Source organism: Cydia splendana, chromosome 1 (genome assembly GCF_910591565.1).
Source record: "Cydia splendana chromosome 1, ilCydSple1.2, whole genome shotgun sequence".
In the NCBI taxonomy this organism is placed as follows: Eukaryota; Metazoa; Arthropoda; class Insecta; order Lepidoptera; family Tortricidae; genus Cydia; species Cydia splendana.
Window position 1 is genome coordinate 25,490,748 of NC_085960.1, and position 8,120 is coordinate 25,498,867.

At 33.9% G+C, this 8,120-nt stretch overlaps 1 protein-coding gene across 1 annotated transcript in view; it reads right to left on the reverse strand.

The window, feature by feature from the left end:
• Positions 1-5,495, reverse strand: part of LOC134797944 (kinesin-like protein CG14535) — a 256,028-nt gene extending 250,533 nt beyond the window's left edge. Inside the window, exon 1 of the mRNA XM_063770285.1 lies at positions 5,419-5,495. The gene's annotated coding sequence lies outside the window, so the exon portion shown is untranslated. The remainder of the gene's footprint in view (positions 1-5,418) is intronic.
• Positions 5,496-8,120: the final 2,625 nt, after the last annotated feature.

Here is an 8,120-nt window from a genome sequence, read left to right on the forward strand (position 1 = left end):
ACGAAGATAGCATAGACGGTTGTAACATACACGCTGATTTACAGCCACACGTGATCCAGACTTTTGAGAATTCAATCCCTTAAAGTAAATTTTTTGAGCTACAAAATTATAAGATTACAAATACCTTCTAATAATTGAACAGTACACAAACATCGTTTTTAAAATAATTATCATCTTAAACGGTTTGTTTACATTCAAAATACCTAAAACCATTAAAGTACATAGATTATTGAAAAAACTCCCCTGCGCGTGCGAAGCCGCGGGCAAAAGCTAGTTTAAAGATATTTGTAAGATAGATATGTCAAATTTGACGTTTCGGCGATTCTGGAGGTCCTCTTGAACGATTTCGACAAGTTATGACTTAGATATCCAAGTCACATCTAGTCGATATCTAATGTAGATCTAGTTGATCTCTAAATCGTCTCAAGATCTTGTGATTATCTCGAAATCCGAATAGGCCTGTAAATCGGAATGTTCCCACGTAGTATCGTTACTAATTCATAAATCAGAAGAAATAAAGACATTGAAAACTTATATTAGATGATACTGGGCATGTGCGGCAATAAATCATAATTTTGTTATCTTAAATTTATTCAAATATTTTGTACAATTTTAAGTTTTAGTTTTTAGTTGACATTAACATTCCGAAGTAGGTAAGTACATATTAAGTTGATATATTATGTACTTAAAAAAGCTACACATACGTCGAATCAATGTCAAACATAACTACTACCGTCATATTATTATTACCAATATAAGTGTAGAATTTAAGTAAGTATTTACCAAATTTCATTTCTAGCAATGCCTGATTTCCGACCTGTCCACGTGCCCAACACCCCTAAAACTCATAGCAATCCAATTGTAAAAAGGCAGCCGATGGTTTGGCCGCCTTACAGCCACTTTACACCCGCCGTAAAGGCTGAGTAATTAGTCCACGACATTATTCGACTCCTGACGCCTGCCACCGCCAGGAAAACTGCCCATTTCATTTCAATTAAACTTATGGTTATTGAATTTATTTCTGTTAATAATTACATTTATAGTGACAGTAGTAATGATTAATTAAAGAGTAGGTTAAGTTGCATTTAAACTTATGGAAAGAAAAACAGAAATCCCAAATTAGTAAACCTTGAACCTAGAACGTTTTTTTATCAATGGCAAAACTCTACACATTATGTACATACTTCCAAATACAACCTATTCACGATCACATTCAAGCTATTTACTTTCGAATGTACGTTGGTATAGTCTGACCATTTTCGTTATTAGAGAAAGTTACGAAAAAGGCGCGAAATTCAACAATAATAGGCACAGAGACCAACTTCTCATAGAAACGGAAATGGTTGTAACACGTTGCTTAGTAAAACTTGAATGTAATTAAGGGTAAAAATATAAAGTTATTTTAAATTTGATACTAATTTAATAAAGACACTGGTCTGTGCTATTATCATGAGATCATGACCACCCCTAAATGGAGTCACCCGAACTCAGATAAATAAGTTCACACCCTATTAAGCTGCGGTGATTCAGCAAATGGCCGCGGGGTAGTGTGGCGCCGGCTTAAGGTGGGGGATAATGAAAACGATAACTTATCTAAAATGAGATATTCTAAAACCACTTTGCTAAAATGATTTACCTATGAATAATGATGCTGAAGTACGAAGTGTTCAAAACATGAAATAATTTAAGGCAGTTTTTTTTCTTTATTTAAATTATATTTGTAATAATCTGACATTAGATATCATGTCATATTGTAAATATTTTTTAAGATGATTCAACCTCTCTGAGGATTGTGGATATCAATGGATAATGTACTTGGAGTTGGTCTTGTTTTCCATCGCGTGTCTTACAACTTCTTACTTAAGTAACTACATCAACAATATACTTAGATAAAGTTACGTTTAGAATGTTTAGATCATAAAATCATAATATGTACCTATATGAAAAAAGTCATTAACTTATGTTCGTTACGTGCATAATGCGCATGTAAATATCAATTAAGTGAACAAAGGCCCATAATATAATAATAACCATGAATAAATATATGTATTCCCCTGTCTCACAAGACAGTAGCAAAACTTGCAAATGTTCCTAAAGCGGACAAAATTTTGACGACAAACCGTCCAAGGTTGTCATTCCAAACACTTCGGCTTCGTCGAGCGAGTCGTGGGCTCAGCAGAAATATATAATTAGCACACTCTCAAATAACGTTGATACAGATGTCCAGGTCAAGTCATACCAGTCCAGGTCAAGTCAGGCCGAGAACTCACGCGGCGAGCGCTCGCGTAGCCAATAGGAATACTAGTCCAGTGCAAGTTTACCTTTCCCCTCCATTATCTCATTAGACCCCATTGAGGGCTAATGTAGCATTACGCAACGCAACATTAGCAAACGGGGCATTTGTCAGATTTTCACAATTTGCTAGTGACAGAATGTGATTATAACCTTCGCTCATTTAAAAATTTACTTTGGTCACCAGTATCTTTAGCTTTACGGATAAAGCCTAAACAGTCAAGGCCAGCCGGCGTATTGTGGATGGTTTTATCCACGTGATAAAATAACTGTCACTTTCTAACACCGTGGGATAGAAAGTGACGGACACCGTTTTATCACGCTGTCACGTAGACAAGAATGGCCATCAAAATCAAAAATCAAAATCAAAAATATACTTTATTCATGTAGGCCTAGCAACAAGCTCTTATGAATCGTAATTAATCTTAATCTAATTATCAGAGCAATTTATTGATGTTAATATTATTCCATAATAAAATTGGATTATTATACATATCAAATTTAACACTAAGAATTTCACAAAAGGATCGTCAAACATTAAAAAGATTGTATAAAAATACTAGTCTAGAATTTCTAGAATAAAATCTAAATGTCAAAAAAAAAAAAAAAAAAAAAAAAAAAAAAAAAAAAAAAAAAACCGTACGGATCTAAAAAGCTAAAAATTCAGTTCTTTCAGTAAACTAATGGCACTGAAAGTAAAAAAGAGAAGTTAACCTTCACGATTTTTACTCATTATTATTTAGCAAGCGACGGAACGGGACTTAATTGCGTACCTATAATAAAATTAAGTTTTTAAATTTACCTCCGACGTTTCGACGAAGGCGTTATTCCAGTGGTCTCGGAGACCAGAACACGGAATACAGGTCGGTCTCGGAAAGAAGTTAAGTTAACATTAATAAATAGTCTCATGTGTTTTTTTTCTTCAGGTTAGTTAATTTGATTTTTATCGTAGAACTGGCATATATATAACTGGTGGTGGTTTTGACTATTTAAGCACCCATCAGTTAGTACTACAGTTAATGCATAGTATGTACTTACCGTTAAATGTTTTTAAAATAATTTATCCTATTATGATTATAAGATCAACACAGAGAAGGCGACTCATTGTTTTTCTTACATATATCTACCCAGGTTTGTACAGATTGTTTTCTTAAGACCATAATTACAATTGTAAGTTAATATTGTTCCACATTTACGGTATTAACTTCTATTGTTATACAATTAAAGGAAGTGCCTCGGGGCCGTGTACTCGGGCCTGTCCCTTTTGCTCCCGGTACTGTCCTTAATAAAGGTTAATCCCTAATAAAGGTATGCCCTAAATGGAAGTGGACTGAATTAAATTATGTTAATATTTATAAGACATTTTAACAGTTTGCTTTGTTTTATTATAAGTGTACCCTTGTCTTTTAGTATTTACCTTAGCACATGTCATTTTCAGTCTAGAATCCAGATCGAACTGTCTAAGATCGTTTTCTAAAATTATTTATATCTTTCAAGCCAAAATATTCAGTTTAGTGTTGGTTTCTTATAAGAAGTTATTATTAAATATCTTCATCTGTTGTATAATTAAATACATAGGTTTGACTACGATTAATAAGTTTTTAAATTTTATATATGTACTTATAAATATTTAAGATATTGCACTGAATATTACAATTTGGGAAAAAACGTTACAATCGATAACAACCCCTGCAACGTGAATTGGCACTTCTTTCTCTGCTGTAAGCTAGCTGCCAGTATTTGCATTTTATTCTAAATATCTTTCCTTGCACAACAGATACAAATCAACAGAAGGCCAAACATTTGATTTCTATAGGTCTGTAAAGTTAGCTAAGTACTACTATGAGTGAATTAAAAAAAAAATTACATAGTTAAGGACCTGTAATTAGTCTAAAGTTATTGTATTATTGTGTTCCGACTATTAAGCAATTTTTATTTAAATTATATGCATAAAAGTGTGTAAGCGTATGCTGTAGACTTATATGTGTATGAATTAAGTACAATAAATACAATACTATATAATTTACATGGTTAATTTTCCTAACACAAATGAATCAATTAAGTTAACACTAATCACAGCTTCTTAACTGCGCTAAATTACGTATTTTTTTGCAATTCACTCCTACAATAATGCCAACATAATGTAAGGGACATAAATTCCCAAAGTGTCTATCCAAATCAAGAGTGATGGGACGTGGGCGACTACTTTTATAAGTTTATCTACTAACTACAAGTTACTTTGAAACTAACACCCACATGTCAACAGCTACCTACTGACAATTATGAAGGGTGCAAATTGATAACTAATGTGCATACTATTTATTTGACAGAAAATTAGACGCTATTAGCTTTGATAAAGGGTATATAAGCGCAACGATCTTGGATTAGATAACGAGGTTATTTATTCAACGAACGGCCATTATTGGCTTCAACGAATAAATAACTACCTATTTAAAAAACTTGCATTATAACTATTTAAAAGCGTTAAAACTGTACTTGGTTGCTCGTTACATGGTAGTGGGTAGTGGGTGTATGGGTCTGCTGTTGTTTTATGTTTGATAGAACAAGCACCTTCGCCATCGCCGCGGGAGACTGAGCTAGATTATGGTAATGTCTCTAATCGGACGACCTCAGTTGAATGGGTGCCTCGCAATATACCCATTATCATAATGGCTTCATATAAACATGTTAGCAGGTTTAGCGATAAAATGTGACGTTCCACGGTAAAAGGTACCTTATGGCGGCTGGCACTTACGTCACATAGCGCCGCAATAATATTGGAGCGGCGTTAATAATAGCGTAAGCGCCAACCGCCATAAGGTACCTTTACCGTGGGACGTCACAAATATTGGAATTATATGTAGTTTATAATGCAGTAGGTACCTATAGGGGAGAGGAGGATAAAACGGGATGGCGGGTAAGACGGAGTAGTGGCTTTATATGGTGATAAGACTGACCAACCAGAATCCCGCTAGTGCATGACGATGCGCCGCCATGATGGTAATTAGTTCGCATAGTGACCTAGACGTCGTATCATTTGATATTTATTCGCAGCTTGCCAGTGAAACATTTTCATTTGCCGTGAAAACCTATAGACAATAACTGCCTAAAGCTGGATGTACTTACAGCGTTAAGTGCCTCGATTTCATAGTGACTCAGCCTATACGACGCGTCTGAGCCCACCAATTTCGGAGTAGACCTGAAAAAACATAAAAGATATATAAATATAAACTACTACTACTGCTGCTACTATGAGCTACATAAAGTTGGACGAAGCTAACTCTGCATGGTATTTGCAATGACGGAGTGTGGAAATGGCATCATTAATGTCAAATATCTATGAAAATATGACGTTGATAAGGACACTCCTTCACTTTGTTTTGTACGAGTCGGTGCAAAATTAGCTTGGGCTCTAACGTTGTCTTCAGAGTTTTAAAAGTTTTATTATATATAAGGCGCCAATTAATTATTCCTAATATGTGCAAAAAATATGCAGATTTAGGCGAATGCACCCCGTTTATCGATATTTTCACCAAAGATTTGTATGTTAAATCTTAAATGCGTATGGTACCTATGTTGTACGGTTTGTTTTCATGAGTTAGGGTGGTATTCCATCTGTCAAATATCTTGGTCCAATGTCATTGCGTCTCACTCTCTCATTAAGCAAAATGTGAGACAACATACACATTGTACAAAGAAATGGACAGGTGGAATACCACCCGTAGCTAAGGTTTTATTCAAGAAATATTTTTGTGTTATATTTTTTTTAATCACGCACAAATACAAGAGACGAGTTTTTGAAATAATAATATTTAATACAAATAGTACATACGAGTAGGTATCATATCCAGACGGGCGGTAGGTATTAAAAAGCCACCTGCTATATGGGTTAAGGGTTAAGGCAATAAAATTAGTATCAGAGTTTACTATTTTGTTAGGGCACGCATCCGTAAACTATAGAGGTTATTTATTCAAGCTAAATTACTATTTACTTACTCAACTTTCAGGAACTCAAATTAACTTTGTTATATTCGCGTTGCGTACCTCTAATATGAGGTTAAAATAAAGTTTATTTAGTAGAGTGCTAAAGTTCTTTGTACTGCACTGAACCAGTGGAACAGTGCGGTATAAAAGTTATCCAGGTGCCTTAGCCGACGTTTAATTATTAACATTCATAACCGTTGGTAAGTGAATTTATGAATGTATAGCTCTTGGCTAAATTGTGTAGCCTCAGTTTGAGCGAGGTTACAATTCTCGACCCACCTCACCTCACCTTACCACCTCACCTTACCAGCTTCACCTTACCTCACCTTAGCGTTCGTAGTTTTGCGTGATTAATATCAAGCATTTTTTTACTGTAGGTACTTAACTTACCATCTATAAATTTTACCTGTCATATCTTAGTAATCGCTTATCATATTGTTATATAAAGTTACCTTTATAGAACTGGGGTGTTTAATAAAAAGTCATTTAATACGTAAGTGTACGTTTTTGGTCCTTGAATACTTTCCATATAAATTTACACTTAGCATTTTTGATCGCATGTTTAGTTTTATATGTTTTCGCTATGGTCAGTGGTATATGTGTAATAATTATAGTATTAATTAAACTGAATATTACTTTTATTTTAAAAACGAAATATAAGCCAAAATGTTAAACGCAAAGTAATAATGTAGGTATGGAAATAACATGATTATTTCCATACATTATTTAAGTTTCAATTGGCTTTTTTTTATCAACAATTATCATTTTGACTAGGCCCCCCAGGTCCAGGACACGTAATTTTTCGAATTTTGCTTGCATGATAAATTACATGAATCGTAACAAATTCACATTTTTTTTTACAAATTCGTTACCTTTGGGTTCAATTGGCGTAAAGGACATTTTGGTGAAAATGAATTATATACCATATAATATATATATATGGTATATAACTAATTTTCGCCAAAATGTCCTGTACGCCAATTGAACCCAAAGGTATCGATGTGTGTATTTTCTATATCCTCCATAATGACTGTTTTTCCTCAATAGTGGCACCGCACCCTTCGCAGGTAAGACAAATACGCTCATTTCCCGCGGAGAGCGCCCGAACGTCCGCGTCCGGACAAATTGTACCAGAACTTCTTATTCCAGATCCTCAGCTTTAATTACATCGCGCGGCGGTTGTGAAACTACTTTGAGACCAATTCAAAGTTACATTTTGATATCATACCTATAGTATCAAACTGATGTCATTTATTTATTTATTATTTGTTCATATGTATTGGCACAAGCGAGACGCACGAGCAAATGTTAACAAAATGCCATAATTTTGGCATCGAAATGTAAGTTGAAAAAGGCTTCTTTGTTACATGTTTGACACATTTTTAATTAGAAATATATTTTATATTCAATTCATTTGACCGTTCTAGATTCCAGAATAATTTATTCATTTGTTTAGTTAAAACTTTGGCTTTTATTTTCTAAAAAAAGCCTGTCGGTTCCAGGAGGTTACAATTTATTACTTATTGCAGTTGTAATTTTTTACATATCATTAACCTTCATTTACTTAATCATCCAATGCTAAAATGTTCTATTCGTTTTGAAGTGTGAAACTGAAACATTGGGTACTAAATACACAATGGTAGTTATTTCTGTTTTCAGGAAACGTTTCTGATTTTTTTTTAAGCACAGTGGTAATGATGCTCAATGTTGGACCTCGACGATTTGTATAAATTATAACTTATTAACGGAGAATGATATCTGTAAAACGATATATATGTAGATGGATATAGTCCTTTTATTTCACAAGAAATAGATCTGTTTTAGCAGCTTTATTACAATTATAT